Source organism: Osmerus eperlanus, chromosome 26 (genome assembly GCF_963692335.1).
Source record: "Osmerus eperlanus chromosome 26, fOsmEpe2.1, whole genome shotgun sequence".
In the NCBI taxonomy this organism is placed as follows: Eukaryota; Metazoa; Chordata; class Actinopteri; order Osmeriformes; family Osmeridae; genus Osmerus; species Osmerus eperlanus.
Genome location: NC_085043.1, coordinates 187,277 through 200,357, shown reverse-complemented (window position 1 = coordinate 200,357; position 13,081 = coordinate 187,277). Strand labels below are relative to the sequence as shown.

The 13,081-nt window shown below is 56.5% G+C and overlaps 12 non-coding genes and 3 pseudogenes across 12 annotated transcripts; all 15 read left to right on the top strand.

Annotated features, from left to right (window-relative positions):
- The first annotated feature begins 557 nt into the window (after positions 1-557).
- LOC134013414 (U5 spliceosomal RNA) lies at positions 558-675 on the top strand. Its single transcript, XR_009928902.1, has one exon. It is a non-coding gene; the product is annotated as a U5 spliceosomal RNA (small nuclear RNA).
- A 1,222-nt stretch (positions 676-1,897) lies between these two features.
- LOC134013262 (U2 spliceosomal RNA) lies at positions 1,898-2,104 on the top strand (annotated as a pseudogene).
- Positions 2,105-2,664: 560 nt separating this feature from the next.
- On the top strand, positions 2,665-2,782 carry LOC134013413 (U5 spliceosomal RNA). Its single transcript, XR_009928901.1, has one exon. It is a non-coding gene; the product is annotated as a U5 spliceosomal RNA (small nuclear RNA).
- Positions 2,783-3,364: 582 nt separating this feature from the next.
- LOC134013225 (U2 spliceosomal RNA) lies at positions 3,365-3,555 on the top strand. Its single transcript, XR_009928744.1, has one exon. It is a non-coding gene; the product is annotated as a U2 spliceosomal RNA (small nuclear RNA).
- Positions 3,556-4,134: 579 nt separating this feature from the next.
- LOC134013412 (U5 spliceosomal RNA) lies at positions 4,135-4,252 on the top strand. Its single transcript, XR_009928900.1, has one exon. It is a non-coding gene; the product is annotated as a U5 spliceosomal RNA (small nuclear RNA).
- Positions 4,253-4,842: 590 nt separating this feature from the next.
- Positions 4,843-5,033, top strand: LOC134013223 (U2 spliceosomal RNA). The gene has a single exon (XR_009928742.1). It is a non-coding gene; the product is annotated as a U2 spliceosomal RNA (small nuclear RNA).
- A 573-nt stretch (positions 5,034-5,606) lies between these two features.
- LOC134013410 (U5 spliceosomal RNA) lies at positions 5,607-5,724 on the top strand. The gene has a single exon (XR_009928899.1). It is a non-coding gene; the product is annotated as a U5 spliceosomal RNA (small nuclear RNA).
- A 586-nt stretch (positions 5,725-6,310) lies between these two features.
- Positions 6,311-6,501, top strand: LOC134013222 (U2 spliceosomal RNA). Its single transcript, XR_009928741.1, has one exon. It is a non-coding gene; the product is annotated as a U2 spliceosomal RNA (small nuclear RNA).
- A 570-nt stretch (positions 6,502-7,071) lies between these two features.
- Positions 7,072-7,189, top strand: LOC134013409 (U5 spliceosomal RNA). Its single transcript, XR_009928898.1, has one exon. It is a non-coding gene; the product is annotated as a U5 spliceosomal RNA (small nuclear RNA).
- Positions 7,190-8,411: 1,222 nt separating this feature from the next.
- On the top strand, positions 8,412-8,618 carry LOC134013261 (U2 spliceosomal RNA; annotated as a pseudogene).
- A 572-nt stretch (positions 8,619-9,190) lies between these two features.
- On the top strand, positions 9,191-9,308 carry LOC134013408 (U5 spliceosomal RNA). The gene has a single exon (XR_009928897.1). It is a non-coding gene; the product is annotated as a U5 spliceosomal RNA (small nuclear RNA).
- Positions 9,309-10,526: 1,218 nt separating this feature from the next.
- LOC134013260 (U2 spliceosomal RNA) lies at positions 10,527-10,733 on the top strand (annotated as a pseudogene).
- Positions 10,734-11,311: 578 nt separating this feature from the next.
- LOC134013407 (U5 spliceosomal RNA) lies at positions 11,312-11,429 on the top strand. Its single transcript, XR_009928896.1, has one exon. It is a non-coding gene; the product is annotated as a U5 spliceosomal RNA (small nuclear RNA).
- Positions 11,430-12,023: 594 nt separating this feature from the next.
- Positions 12,024-12,214, top strand: LOC134013220 (U2 spliceosomal RNA). Its single transcript, XR_009928739.1, has one exon. It is a non-coding gene; the product is annotated as a U2 spliceosomal RNA (small nuclear RNA).
- Positions 12,215-12,792: 578 nt separating this feature from the next.
- Positions 12,793-12,910, top strand: LOC134013405 (U5 spliceosomal RNA). The gene has a single exon (XR_009928894.1). It is a non-coding gene; the product is annotated as a U5 spliceosomal RNA (small nuclear RNA).
- Positions 12,911-13,081: the final 171 nt, after the last annotated feature.

The window sequence follows — 13,081 nt, the reverse complement described above, 5'->3', positions numbered from 1 at the left end:
AGAGAAAAGCTAGTGAAAAAAAGGGGGTGTGGGCGGAGCCCTGTCGGCCGGTGGCGTTTTCCCGCCCTTTTAGATATAAAAAAAAAAAAAAAAAAAAGTGAGGTGAGTGACCTCAAAGGGGGGGGGGCTGTGAGTGAGTGAGTGAGTGAGTGAGTGAGTGAGTGAGAGAGAGAGAGAGAGAGAGAGAGAGAGAGAGAGAGAGAGAGAGAGAGAGAGAGAGAGAACTGGCTGACAGTCAGCGGCCGAGGTGAAAAATGGGAAGGCAATCGGAATGAGTTTTTTATCGCCGTGTCAGCCCACACCAACACGGAGTCGACTGGCTGGAAGGCGCATACGATAAACACGTAGGGATCTTAATCGAGAAAAAGCGATACGTGAAATGGAGAAATTGCGGCGATAAAAGAGAAGCCAAGCGGGCGGGCGGGCCGAGCCCCTCCGCAGGCCCGTGGCGTTTCCGCGCCTTTTTTTCCCGATAAGGATGCGGTTCGCCGCCGCGGACGGGTGAGTCAGGGCCAACGGAGGGGTTGGGGGTAGGCCGTTTGGGCCGTTTCAAATCGGCACTCTGGTTCCCCTTCAGCACGCACAAGCCTTTCGCCTTTTACTAAAGACTTCCGTGGAGGGGAACGCCGACGAGTGGAACGTGGTATTTTTGGGAGGCTTTGCCCGAGGGAGGGCAGAGCCTGATGGACGTGTGACAAAAGCAGGGTAAGGTTGGCTTTGGGGTTGCGTGCGTGCGTGCGTGCGTGCGTGCGTGCAAGGCAGGTTTTGTTTTTGCATCTTCTGTAGCCGTTTCAATTCTGTTGCCTTTTCCTTTGATTTCCTCTTCCGTCCCCGCTTCTTCTGCGGCTTTTGGCCTTGGCTTTCGGCTTCCGTCCCTGCTTGGCTTTGGGGTTAGGTGCGTGCGTGCGTGCGTGCGTGCGTGCGTGCGTGCGGGTAAGGCTTTTGTCTTTGCTTCTTCTGTAGCCGTTTCAATTCTGTTGCCTTTTGGCCTGGGCTTTCCGCTTCCGTCCCGCTTCCTCTGCGGCTTTTGGCCTGGGCTTTCCGCTTCCGTCCCCGCTTCCTCTGCGGCTTTTGGCCTGGGCTTTCCGCTTCCGTCCCCGCTTCCTCTGCGGCTTTTGGCCTGGGCTTTCCGCTTCCGTCCCCGCTTCCTCTGCGGCTTCTGGCCTGGGCTTTCCGCTTCCGTAGTTTCGGCCGTTCTTGGTGTGGCGACCGAGTGGCCCAGCCGGTGCACGGAGGGTCCGCGCGCGGGGGGCGTCCGATAATGCGGTCATCGCTTCTCGGCCTTTTGGCTAAGATCAAGTGAGTATCTGCTCATATCGAGCAGATATTGGCCCGCCCCCGTCGATACTGGATCGCCTGATAGGGATCCGGTGACGGGGGTGGGTCGAAGCGGTCGTTTGCCTGGGGGTTTCGGCCCCGACGCCAGACGGGGACTTGTCCCCTTTTCAGAACGTTGGGTGCTTCGGCACCCAACGTTGCTGGTAACCCAGAGGCGGGCCAGGCCGCCGGAGGGAACCAACGGTTGGACGGACGGAGGGCCGGACTACCAGGATTTGGAATCCTCGCAAGAGGATAGGAAATCCTCGCCGAAGGGCAGCCTGGGAGAAGTGGCGAAGGGATGGTGCCTTCCCAGGGGCCGTCGCGATAGAGGGCAGAGGGCCAGTCGCTCGACTCCACTGGCGAGGACGACGGGAGGAGAGGGAGACGGAGCCATCGGGGCGGAAGCCTAGATGGACCCCGTCGAACTTGGACTTCCACTTGTAACCCCCTAGGGGGCAATTGTTATGTGCGCCGCCTCGGCGGCTTTTGTCCTGTACCCCCTTGTGGGGATTCTGTACTTGTATCGGACTGTCTTGTGGATTGTCTTTTATTTGAAAGTTTTTACGAATTGATCAATACTTCTTTTTCTTTTTTTTTAGAAGAAAAAAAAAAAAAAAAAAAAAAAAAAAAATCTGTTCTTATCAGTTTAATATCTGATATGTCCTCCATGCGAGGACAACATATTAAACGGATTTTTGCAACAGGGAGTCGGAACAGGGGCTCGCTCCGTCCGCTCCGCGCATCGCCCCGGTATTGCAGCGTCTCCGGGAAGGGTGCACTCTTTCTAAGCGTGTCAAAGAGAAAAGCTAGTGAAAAAAAGGGGGTGTGGGCGGAGCCCTGTCGGCCGGTGGCGTTTTCCCGCCCTTTTAGATATAAAAAAAAAAAAAAAAAAAAGTGAGGTGAGTGACCTCAAAGGGGGGGGGGCTGTGAGTGAGTGAGTGAGTGAGTGAGTGAGTGAGTGAGAGAGAGAGAGAGAGAGAGAGAGAGAGAGAGAGAGAGAGAGAGAGAGAACTGGCTGACAGTCAGCGGCCGAGGTGAAAAATGGGAAGGCAATCGGAATGAGTTTTTTATCGCCGTGTCAGCCCACACCAACACGGAGTCGACTGGCTGGAAGGCGCATACGATAAACACGTAGGGATCTTAATCGAGAAAAAGCGATACGTGAAATGGAGAAATTGCGGCGATAAAAGAGAAGCCAAGCGGGCGGGCGGGCCGAGCCCCTCCGCAGGCCCGTGGCGTTTCCGCGCCTTTTTTTCCCGATAAGGATGCGGTTCGCCGCCGCGGACGGGTGAGTCAGGGCCAACGGAGGGGTTGGGGGTAGGCCGTTTGGGCCGTTTCAAATCGGCACTCTGGTTCCCCTTCAGCACGCACAAGCCTTTCGCCTTTTACTAAAGACTTCCGTGGAGGGGAACGCCGACGAGTGGAACGTGGTATTTTTGGGAGGCTTTGCCCGAGGGAGGGCAGAGCCTGATGGACGTGTGACAAAAGCAGGGTAAGGTTGGCTTTGGGGTTGCGTGCGTGCGTGCGTGCGTGCGTGCGTGCAAGGCAGGTTTTGTTTTTGCATCTTCTGTAGCCGTTTCAATTCTGTTGCCTTTTCCTTTGATTTCCTCTTCCGTCCCCGCTTCTTCTGCGGCTTTTGGCCTTGGCTTTCGGCTTCCGTCCCTGCTTGGCTTTGGGGTTAGGTGCGTGCGTGCGTGCGTGCGTGCGTGCGGGTAAGGCTTTTGTCTTTGCTTCTTCTGTAGCCGTTTCAATTCTGTTGCCTTTTTGGGCTTTCCGCTTCCGTCCCGCTTCCTCTGCGGCTTTTGGCCTGGGCTTTCCGCTTCCGTCCCCGCTTCCTCTGCGGCTTTTGGCCTGGGCTTTCCGCTTCCGTCCCCGCTTCCTCTGCGGCTTTTGGCCTGGGCTTTCCGCTTCCGTCCCCGCTTCCTCTGCGGCTTCTGGCCTGGGCTTTCCGCTTCCGTAGTTTCGGCCGTTCTTGGTGTGGCGACCGAGTGGCCCAGCCGGTGCACGGAGGGTCCGCGCGCGGGGGGCGTCCGATAATGCGGTCATCGCTTCTCGGCCTTTTGGCTAAGATCAAGTGTAGTATCTGTTCTTATCAGTTTAATATCTGATATGTCCTCCATGCGAGGACAACATATTAAACGGATTTTTGCAACAGGGAGTCGGAACAGGGGCTCGCTCCGTCCGCTCCGCGCATCGCCCCGGTATTGCAGCGTCTCCGGGAAGGGTGCACTCTTTCTAAGCGTGTCAAAGAGAAAAGCTAGTGAAAAAAAGGGGGTGTGGGCGGAGCCCTGTCGGCCGGTGGCGTTTTCCCGCCCTTTTAGATATAAAAAAAAAAAAAAAAAAAAAAAAAAAAGTGAGGTGAGTGACCTCAAAGGGGGGGGGGCTGTGAGTGAGTGAGTGAGTGAGTGAGTGAGTGAGTGAGAGAGAGAGAGAGAGAGAGAGAGAGAGAGAGAGAGAGAGAGAGAGAGAGAGAGAACTGGCTGACAGTCAGCGGCCGAGGTGAAAAATGGGAAGGCAATCGGAATGAGTTTTTTATCGCCGTGTCAGCCCACACCAACACGGAGTCGACTGGCTGGAAGGCGCATACGATAAACACGTAGGGATCTTAATCGAGAAAAAGCGATACGTGAAATGGAGAAATTGCGGCGATAAAAGAGAAGCCAAGCGGGCGGGCGGGCCGAGCCCCTCCGCAGGCCCGTGGCGTTGCGTTTCCGCGCCTTTTTTTCCCGATAAGGATGCGGTTCGCCGCCGCGGACGGGTGAGTCAGGGCCAACGGAGGGGTTGGGGGTAGGCCGTTTGGGCCGTTTCAAATCGGCACTCTGGTTCCCCTTCAGCACGCACAAGCCTTTCGCCTTTTACTAAAGACTTCCGTGGAGGGGAACGCCGACGAGTGGAACGTGGTATTTTTGGGAGGCTTTGCCCGAGGGAGGGCAGAGCCTGATGGACGTGTGACAAAAGCAGGGTAAGGTTGGTGGCTTTGGGGTTGCGTGCGTGCGTGCGTGCGTGCGTGCGTGCAAGGCAGGTTTTGTTTTTGCATCTTCTGTAGCCGTTTCAATTCTGTTGCCTTTTCCTTTGATTTCCTCTTCCGTCCCCGCTTCTTCTGCGGCGGCCTGGGCTTTCCGCTTCCGTCCCGCTTCCTCTGCGGCTTTTGGCCTGGGCTTTCCGCTTCCGTCCCCGCTTCCTCTGCGGCTTTTGGCCTGGGCTTTCCGCTTCCGTCCCCGCTTCCTCTGCGGCTTTTGGCCTGGGCTTTCCGCTTCCGTCCCCGCTTCCTCTGCGGCTTTTGGCCTGGGCTTTCCGCTTCCGTCCCCGCTTCCTCTGCGGCTTTTGGCCTGGGCTTTCCGCTTCCGTCCCCGCTTCCTCTGCGGCTTTTGGCCTGGGCTTTCCGCTTCCGTCCCCGCTTCCTCTGCGGCTTCTGGCCTGGGCTTTCCGCTTCCGTAGTTTCGGCCGTTCTTGGTGTGGCGACCGAGTGGCCCAGCCGGTGCACGGAGGGTCCGCGCGCGGGGGGCGTCCGATAATGCGGTCATCGCTTCTCGGCCTTTTGGCTAAGATCAAGTGTAGTATCTGTTCTTATCAGTTTAATATCTGATATGTCCTCCATGCGAGGACAACATATTAAACGGATTTTTGCAACAGGGAGTCGGAACAGGGGCTCGCTCCGTCCGCTCCGCGCATCGCCCCGGTATTGCAGCGTCTCCGGGAAGGGTGCACTCTTTCTAAGCGTGTCAAAGAGAAAAGCTAGTGAAAAAAAGGGGGTGTGGGCGGAGCCCTGTCGGCCGGTGGCGTTTTCCCGCCCTTTTAGATATAAAAAAAAAAAAAAAAAAAAAAAAAAAAAGTGAGGTGAGTGACCTCAAAGGGGGGGGGGCTGTGAGTGAGTGAGTGAGTGAGTGAGTGAGTGAGTGAGAGAGAGAGAGAGAGAGAGAGAGAGAGAGAGAGAGAGAGAGAGAGAGAGAGAACTGGCTGACAGTCAGCGGCCGAGGTGAAAAATGGGAAGGCAATCGGAATGAGTTTTTTATCGCCGTGTCAGCCCACACCAACACGGAGTCGACTGGCTGGAAGGCGCATACGATAAACACGTAGGGATCTTAATCGAGAAAAAGCGATACGTGAAATGGAGAAATTGCGGCGATAAAAGAGAAGCCAAGCGGGCGGGCGGGCCGAGCCCCTCCGCAGGCCCGTGGCGTTTCCGCGCCTTTTTTTCCCGATAAGGATGCGGTTCGCCGCCGCGGACGGGTGAGTCAGGGCCAACGGAGGGGTTGGGGGTAGGCCGTTTGGGCCGTTTCAAATCGGCACTCTGGTTCCCCTTCAGCACGCACAAGCCTTTCGCCTTTTACTAAAGACTTCCGTGGAGGGGAACGCCGACGAGTGGAACGTGGTATTTTTGGGAGGCTTTGCCCGAGGGAGGGCAGAGCCTGATGGACGTGTGACAAAAGCAGGGTAAGGTTGGCTTTGGGGTTGCGTGCGTGCGTGCGTGCGTGCGTGCGTGCAAGGCAGGTTTTGTTTTTGCATCTTCTGTAGCCGTTTCAATTCTGTTGCCTTTTCCTTTGATTTCCTCTTCCGTCCCCGCTTCTTCTGCGGCTTTTGGCCTTGGCTTTCGGCTTCCGTCCCTGCTTGGCTTTGGGGTTAGGTGCGTGCGTGCGTGCGTGCGTGCGTGCGGGTAAGGCTTTTGTCTTTGCTTCTTCTGTAGCCGTTTCAATTCTGTTGCCTTTTGGCCTGGGCTTTCCGCTTCCGTCCCGCTTCCTCTGCGGCTTTTGGCCTGGGCTTTCCGCTTCCGTCCCCGCTTCCTCTGCGGCTTTTGGCCTGGGCTTTCCGCTTCCGTCCCCGCTTCCTCTGCGGCTTTTGGCCTGGGCTTTCCGCTTCCGTCCCCGCTTCCTCTGCGGCTTCTGGCCTGGGCTTTCCGCTTCCGTAGTTTCGGCCGTTCTTGGTGTGGCGACCGAGTGGCCCAGCCGGTGCACGGAGGGTCCGCGCGCGGGGGGCGTCCGATAATGCGGTCATCGCTTCTCGGCCTTTTGGCTAAGATCAAGTGTAGTATCTGTTCTTATCAGTTTAATATCTGATATGTCCTCCATGCGAGGACAACATATTAAACGGATTTTTGCAACAGGGAGTCGGAACAGGGGCTCGCTCCGTCCGCTCCGCGCATCGCCCCGGTATTGCAGCGTCTCCGGGAAGGGTGCACTCTTTCTAAGCGTGTCAAAGAGAAAAGCTAGTGAAAAAAAGGGGGTGTGGGCGGAGCCCTGTCGGCCGGTGGCGTTTTCCCGCCCTTTTAGATATAAAAAAAAAAAAAAAAAAAAGTGAGGTGAGTGACCTCAAAGGGGGGGGGGCTGTGAGTGAGTGAGTGAGTGAGTGAGTGAGTGAGTGAGAGAGAGAGAGAGAGAGAGAGAGAGAGAGAGAGAGAGAGAGAGAGAGAGAGAGAGAGAACTGGCTGACAGTCAGCGGCCGAGGTGAAAAATGGGAAGGCAATCGGAATGAGTTTTTTATCGCCGTGTCAGCCCACACCAACACGGAGTCGACTGGCTGGAAGGCGCATACGATAAACACGTAGGGATCTTAATCGAGAAAAAGCGATACGTGAAATGGAGAAATTGCGGCGATAAAAGAGAAGCCAAGCGGGCGGGCGGGCCGAGCCCCTCCGCAGGCCCGTGGCGTTTCCGCGCCTTTTTTTCCCGATAAGGATGCGGTTCGCCGCCGCGGACGGGTGAGTCAGGGCCAACGGAGGGGTTGGGGGTAGGCCGTTTGGGCCGTTTCAAATCGGCACTCTGGTTCCCCTTCAGCACGCACAAGCCTTTCGCCTTTTACTAAAGACTTCCGTGGAGGGGAACGCCGACGAGTGGAACGTGGTATTTTTGGGAGGCTTTGCCCGAGGGAGGGCAGAGCCTGATGGACGTGTGACAAAAGCAGGGTAAGGTTGGCTTTGGGGTTGCGTGCGTGCGTGCGTGCGTGCAAGGCAGGTTTTGTTTTTGCATCTTCTGTAGCCGTTTCAATTCTGTTGCCTTTTCCTTTGATTTCCTCTTCCGTCCCCGCTTCTTCTGCGGCTTTTGGCCTTGGCTTTCGGCTTCCGTCCCTGCTTGGCTTTGGGGTTAGGTGCGTGCGTGCGTGCGTGCGTGCGTGCGTGCGTGCGTGCGTGCGGGTAAGGCTTTTGTCTTTGCTTCTTCTGTAGCCGTTTCAATTCTGTTGCCTTTTGGCCTGGGCTTTCCGCTTCCGTCCCGCTTCCTCTGCGGCTTTTGGCCTGGGCTTTCCGCTTCCGTCCCCGCTTCCTCTGCGGCTTTTGGCCTGGGCTTTCCGCTTCCGTCCCCGCTTCCTCTGCGGCTTTTGGCCTGGGCTTTCCGCTTCCGTCCCCGCTTCCTCTGCGGCTTCTGGCCTGGGCTTTCCGCTTCCGTAGTTTCGGCCGTTCTTGGTGTGGCGACCGAGTGGCCCAGCCGGTGCACGGAGGGTCCGCGCGCGGGGGGCGTCCGATAATGCGGTCATCGCTTCTCGGCCTTTTGGCTAAGATCAAGTGAGTATCTGCTCATATCGAGCAGATATTGGCCCGCCCCCGTCGATACTGGATCGCCTGATAGGGATCCGGTGACGGGGGTGGGTCGAAGCGGTCGTTTGCCTGGGGGTTTCGGCCCCGACGCCAGACGGGGACTTGTCCCCTTTTCAGAACGTTGGGTGCTTCGGCACCCAACGTTGCTGGTAACCCAGAGGCGGGCCAGGCCGCCGGAGGGAACCAACGGTTGGACGGACGGAGGGCCGGACTACCAGGATTTGGAATCCTCGCAAGAGGATAGGAAATCCTCGCCGAAGGGCAGCCTGGGAGAAGTGGCGAAGGGATGGTGCCTTCCCAGGGGCCGTCGCGATAGAGGGCAGAGGGCCAGTCGCTCGACTCCACTGGCGAGGACGACGGGAGGAGAGGGAGACGGAGCCATCGGGGCGGAAGCCTAGATGGACCCCGTCGAACTTGGACTTCCACTTGTAACCCCCTAGGGGGCAATTGTTATGTGCGCCGCCTCGGCGGCTTTTGTCCTGTACCCCCTTGTGGGGATTCTGTACTTGTATCGGACTGTCTTGTGGATTGTCTTTTATTTGAAAGTTTTTACGAATTGATCAATACTTCTTTTTCTTTTTTTTTAGAAGAAAAAAAAAAAAAAAAAAAAAAAAAAAAATCTGTTCTTATCAGTTTAATATCTGATATGTCCTCCATGCGAGGACAACATATTAAACGGATTTTTGCAACAGGGAGTCGGAACAGGGGCTCGCTCCGTCCGCTCCGCGCATCGCCCCGGTATTGCAGCGTCTCCGGGAAGGGTGCACTCTTTCTAAGCGTGTCAAAGAGAAAAGCTAGTGAAAAAAAGGGGGTGTGGGCGGAGCCCTGTCGGCCGGTGGCGTTTTCCCGCCCTTTTAGATATAAAAAAAAAAAAAAAAAAAAGTGAGGTGAGTGACCTCAAAGGGGGGGGGGCTGTGAGTGAGTGAGTGAGTGAGTGAGTGAGTGAGTGAGAGAGAGAGAGAGAGAGAGAGAGAGAGAGAGAGAGAGAGAGAGAGAGAGAGAGAGAGAGAACTGGCTGACAGTCAGCGGCCGAGGTGAAAAATGGGAAGGCAATCGGAATGAGTTTTTTATCGCCGTGTCAGCCCACACCAACACGGAGTCGACTGGCTGGAAGGCGCATACGATAAACACGTAGGGATCTTAATCGAGAAAAAGCGATACGTGAAATGGAGAAATTGCGGCGATAAAAGAGAAGCCAAGCGGGCGGGCGGGCCGAGCCCCTCCGCAGGCCCGTGGCGTTTCCGCGCCTTTTTTTCCCGATAAGGATGCGGTTCGCCGCCGCGGACGGGTGAGTCAGGGCCAACGGAGGGGTTGGGGGTAGGCCGTTTGGGCCGTTTCAAATCGGCACTCTGGTTCCCCTTCAGCACGCACAAGCCTTTCGCCTTTTACTAAAGACTTCCGTGGAGGGGAACGCCGACGAGTGGAACGTGGTATTTTTGGGAGGCTTTGCCCGAGGGAGGGCAGAGCCTGATGGACGTGTGACAAAAGCAGGGTAAGGTTGGCTTTGGGGTTGCGTGCGTGCGTGCGTGCGTGCAAGGCAGGTTTTGTTTTTGCATCTTCTGTAGCCGTTTCAATTCTGTTGCCTTTTCCTTTGATTTCCTCTTCCGTCCCCGCTTCTTCTGCGGCTTTTGGCCTTGGCTTTCGGCTTCCGTCCCTGCTTGGCTTTGGGGTTAGGTGCGTGCGTGCGTGCGTGCGTGCGTGCGTGCGTGCGTGCGGGTAAGGCTTTTGTCTTTGCTTCTTCTGTAGCCGTTTCAATTCTGTTGCCTTTTGGCCTGGGCTTTCCGCTTCCGTCCCGCTTCCTCTGCGGCTTTTGGCCTGGGCTTTCCGCTTCCGTCCCCGCTTCCTCTGCGGCTTTTGGCCTGGGCTTTCCGCTTCCGTCCCCGCTTCCTCTGCGGCTTTTGGCCTGGGCTTTCCGCTTCCGTCCCCGCTTCCTCTGCGGCTTCTGGCCTGGGCTTTCCGCTTCCGTAGTTTCGGCCGTTCTTGGTGTGGCGACCGAGTGGCCCAGCCGGTGCACGGAGGGTCCGCGCGCGGGGGGCGTCCGATAATGCGGTCATCGCTTCTCGGCCTTTTGGCTAAGATCAAGTGAGTATCTGCTCATATCGAGCAGATATTGGCCCGCCCCCGTCGATACTGGATCGCCTGATAGGGATCCGGTGACGGGGGTGGGTCGAAGCGGTCGTTTGCCTGGGGGTTTCGGCCCCGACGCCAGACGGGGACTTGTCCCCTTTTCAGAACGTTGGGTGCTTCGGCACCCAACGTTGCTGGTAACCCAGAGGCGGGCCAGGCCGCCGGAGGGAACCAACGGTTGGACGGACGGAGGGCCGGACTACCAGGATTTGGAATCCTCGCAAGAGGATAGGAAATCCTCGCCGAAGGGCAGCCTGGGAGAAGTGGCGAAGGGATGGTGCCTTCCCAGGGGCCGTCGCGATAGAGGGCAGAGGGCCAGTCGCTCGACTCCACTGGCGAGGACGACGGGAGGAGAGGGAGACGGAGCCATCGGGGCGGAAGCCTAGATGGACCCCGTCGAACTTGGACTTCCACTTGTAACCCCCTAGGGGGCAATTGTTATGTGCGCCGCCTCGGCGGCTTTTGTCCTGTACCCCCTTGTGGGGATTCTGTACTTGTATCGGACTGTCTTGTGGATTGTCTTTTATTTGAAAGTTTTTACGAATTGATCAATACTTCTTTTTCTTTTTTTTTAGAAGAAAAAAAAAAAAAAAAAAAAAAAAAAAAATCTGTTCTTATCAGTTTAATATCTGATATGTCCTCCATGCGAGGACAACATATTAAACGGATTTTTGCAACAGGGAGTCGGAACAGGGGCTCGCTCCGTCCGCTCCGCGCATCGCCCCGGTATTGCAGCGTCTCCGGGAAGGGTGCACTCTTTCTAAGCGTGTCAAAGAGAAAAGCTAGTGAAAAAAAGGGGGTGTGGGCGGAGCCCTGTCGGCCGGTGGCGTTTTCCCGCCCTTTTAGATATAAAAAAAAAAAAAAAAAAAAGTGAGGTGAGTGACCTCAAAGGGGGGGGGGCTGTGAGTGAGTGAGTGAGTGAGTGAGTGAGTGAGTGAGTGAGTGAGAGAGAGAGAGAGAGAGAGAGAGAGAGAGAGAGAGAGAGAGAGAGAGAGAGAGAGAGAACTGGCTGACAGTCAGCGGCCGAGGTGAAAAATGGGAAGGCAATCGGAATGAGTTTTTTATCGCCGTGTCAGCCCACACCAACACGGAGTCGACTGGCTGGAAGGCGCATACGATAAACACGTAGGGATCTTAATCGAGAAAAAGCGATCCGTGAAATGGAGAAATTGCGGCGATAAAAGAGAAGCCAAGCGGGCGGGCGGGCCGAGCCCCTCCGCAGGCCCGTGGCGTTTCCGCGCCTTTTTTTCCCGATAAGGATGCGGTTCGCCGCCGCGGACGGGTGAGTCAGGGCCAACGGAGGGGTTGGGGGTAGGCCGTTTGGGCCGTTTCAAATCGGCACTCTGGTTCCCCTTCAGCACGCACAAGCCTTTCGCCTTTTACTAAAGACTTCCGTGGAGGGGAACGCCGACGAGTGGAACGTGGTATTTTTGGGAGGCTTTGCCCGAGGGAGGGCAGAGCCTGATGGACGTGTGACAAAAGCAGGGTAAGGTTGGCTTTGGGGTTGCGTGCGTGCGTGCGTGCGTGCGTGCGTGCAAGGCAGGTTTTGTTTTTGCATCTTCTGTAGCCGTTTCAATTCTGTTGCCTTTTCCTTTGATTTCCTCTTCCGTCCCCGCTTCTTCTGCGGCTTTTGGCCTTGGCTTTCGGCTTCCGTCCCTGCTTGGCTTTGGGGTTAGGTGCGTGCGTGCGTGCGTGCGTGCGTGCGTGCGTGCGGGTAAGGCTTTTGTCTTTGCTTCTTCTGTAGCCGTTTCAATTCTGTTGCCTTTTGGCCTGGGCTTTCCGCTTCCGTCCCGCTTCCTCTGCGGCTTTTGGCCTGGGCTTTCCGCTTCCGTCCCCGCTTCCTCTGCGGCTTTTGGCCTGGGCTTTCCGCTTCCGTCCCCGCTTCCTCTGCGGCTTTTGGCCTGGGCTTTCCGCTTCCGTCCCCGCTTCCTCTGCGGCTTCTGGCCTGGGCTTTCCGCTTCCGTAGTTTCGGCCGTTCTTGGTGTGGCGACCGAGTGGCCCAGCCGGTGCACGGAGGGTCCGCGCGCGGGGGGCGTCCGATAATGCGGTCATCGCTTCTCGGCCTTTTGGCTAAGATCAAGTGTAGTATCTGTTCTTATCAGTTTAATATCTGATATGTCCTCCATGCGAGGACAACATATTAAACGGATTTTTGCAACAGGGAGTCGGAACAGGGGCTCGCTCCGTCCGCTCCGCGCATCGCCCCGGTATTGCAGCGTCTCCGGGAAGGGTGCACTCTTTCTAAGCGTGTCAAAGAGAAAAGCTAGTGAAAAAAAGGGGGTGTGGGCGGAGCCCTGTCGGCCGGTGGCGTTTTCCCGCCCTTTTAGATATAAAAAAAAAAAAAAAAAAAAAAAAAAAAGTGAGGTGAGTGACCTCAAAGGGGGGGGGGCTGTGAGTGAGTGAGTGAGTGAGTGAGTGAGTGAGTGAGAGAGAGAGAGAGAGAGAGAGAGAGAGAGAGAGAGAGAGAGAGAGAGAGAGAGAGAGAACTGGCTGACAGTCAGCGGCCGAGGTGAAAAATGGGAAGGCAATCGGAATGAGTTTTTTATCGCCGTGTCAGCCCACACCAACACGGAGTCGACTGGCTGGAAGGCGCATACGATAAACACGTAGGGATCTTAATCGAGAAAAAGCGATCCGTGAAATGGAGAAATTGCGGCGATAAAAGAGAAGCCAAGCGGGCGGGCGGGCCGAGCCCCTCCGCAGGCCCGTGGCGTTTCCGCGCCTTTTTTTCCCGATAAGGATGCGGTTCGCCGCCGCGGACGGGTGAGTCAGGGCCAACGGAGGGGTTGGGGGTAGGCCGTTTGGGCCGTTTCAAATCGGCACTCTGGTTCCCCTTCAGCACGCACAAGCCTTTCGCCTTTTACTAAAGACTTCCGTGGAGGGGAACGCCGACGAGTGGAACGTGGTATTTTTGGGAGGCTTTGCCCGAGGGAGGGCAGAGCCTGATGGACGTGTGACAAAAGCAGGGTAAGGTTGGCTTTGGGGTTGCGTGCGTGCGTGCGTGCGTGCGTGCGTGCAAGGCAGGTTTTGTTTTTGCATCTTCTGTAGCCGTTTCAATTCTGTTGCCTTTTCCTTTGATTTCCTCTTCCGTCCCCGCTTCTTCTGCGG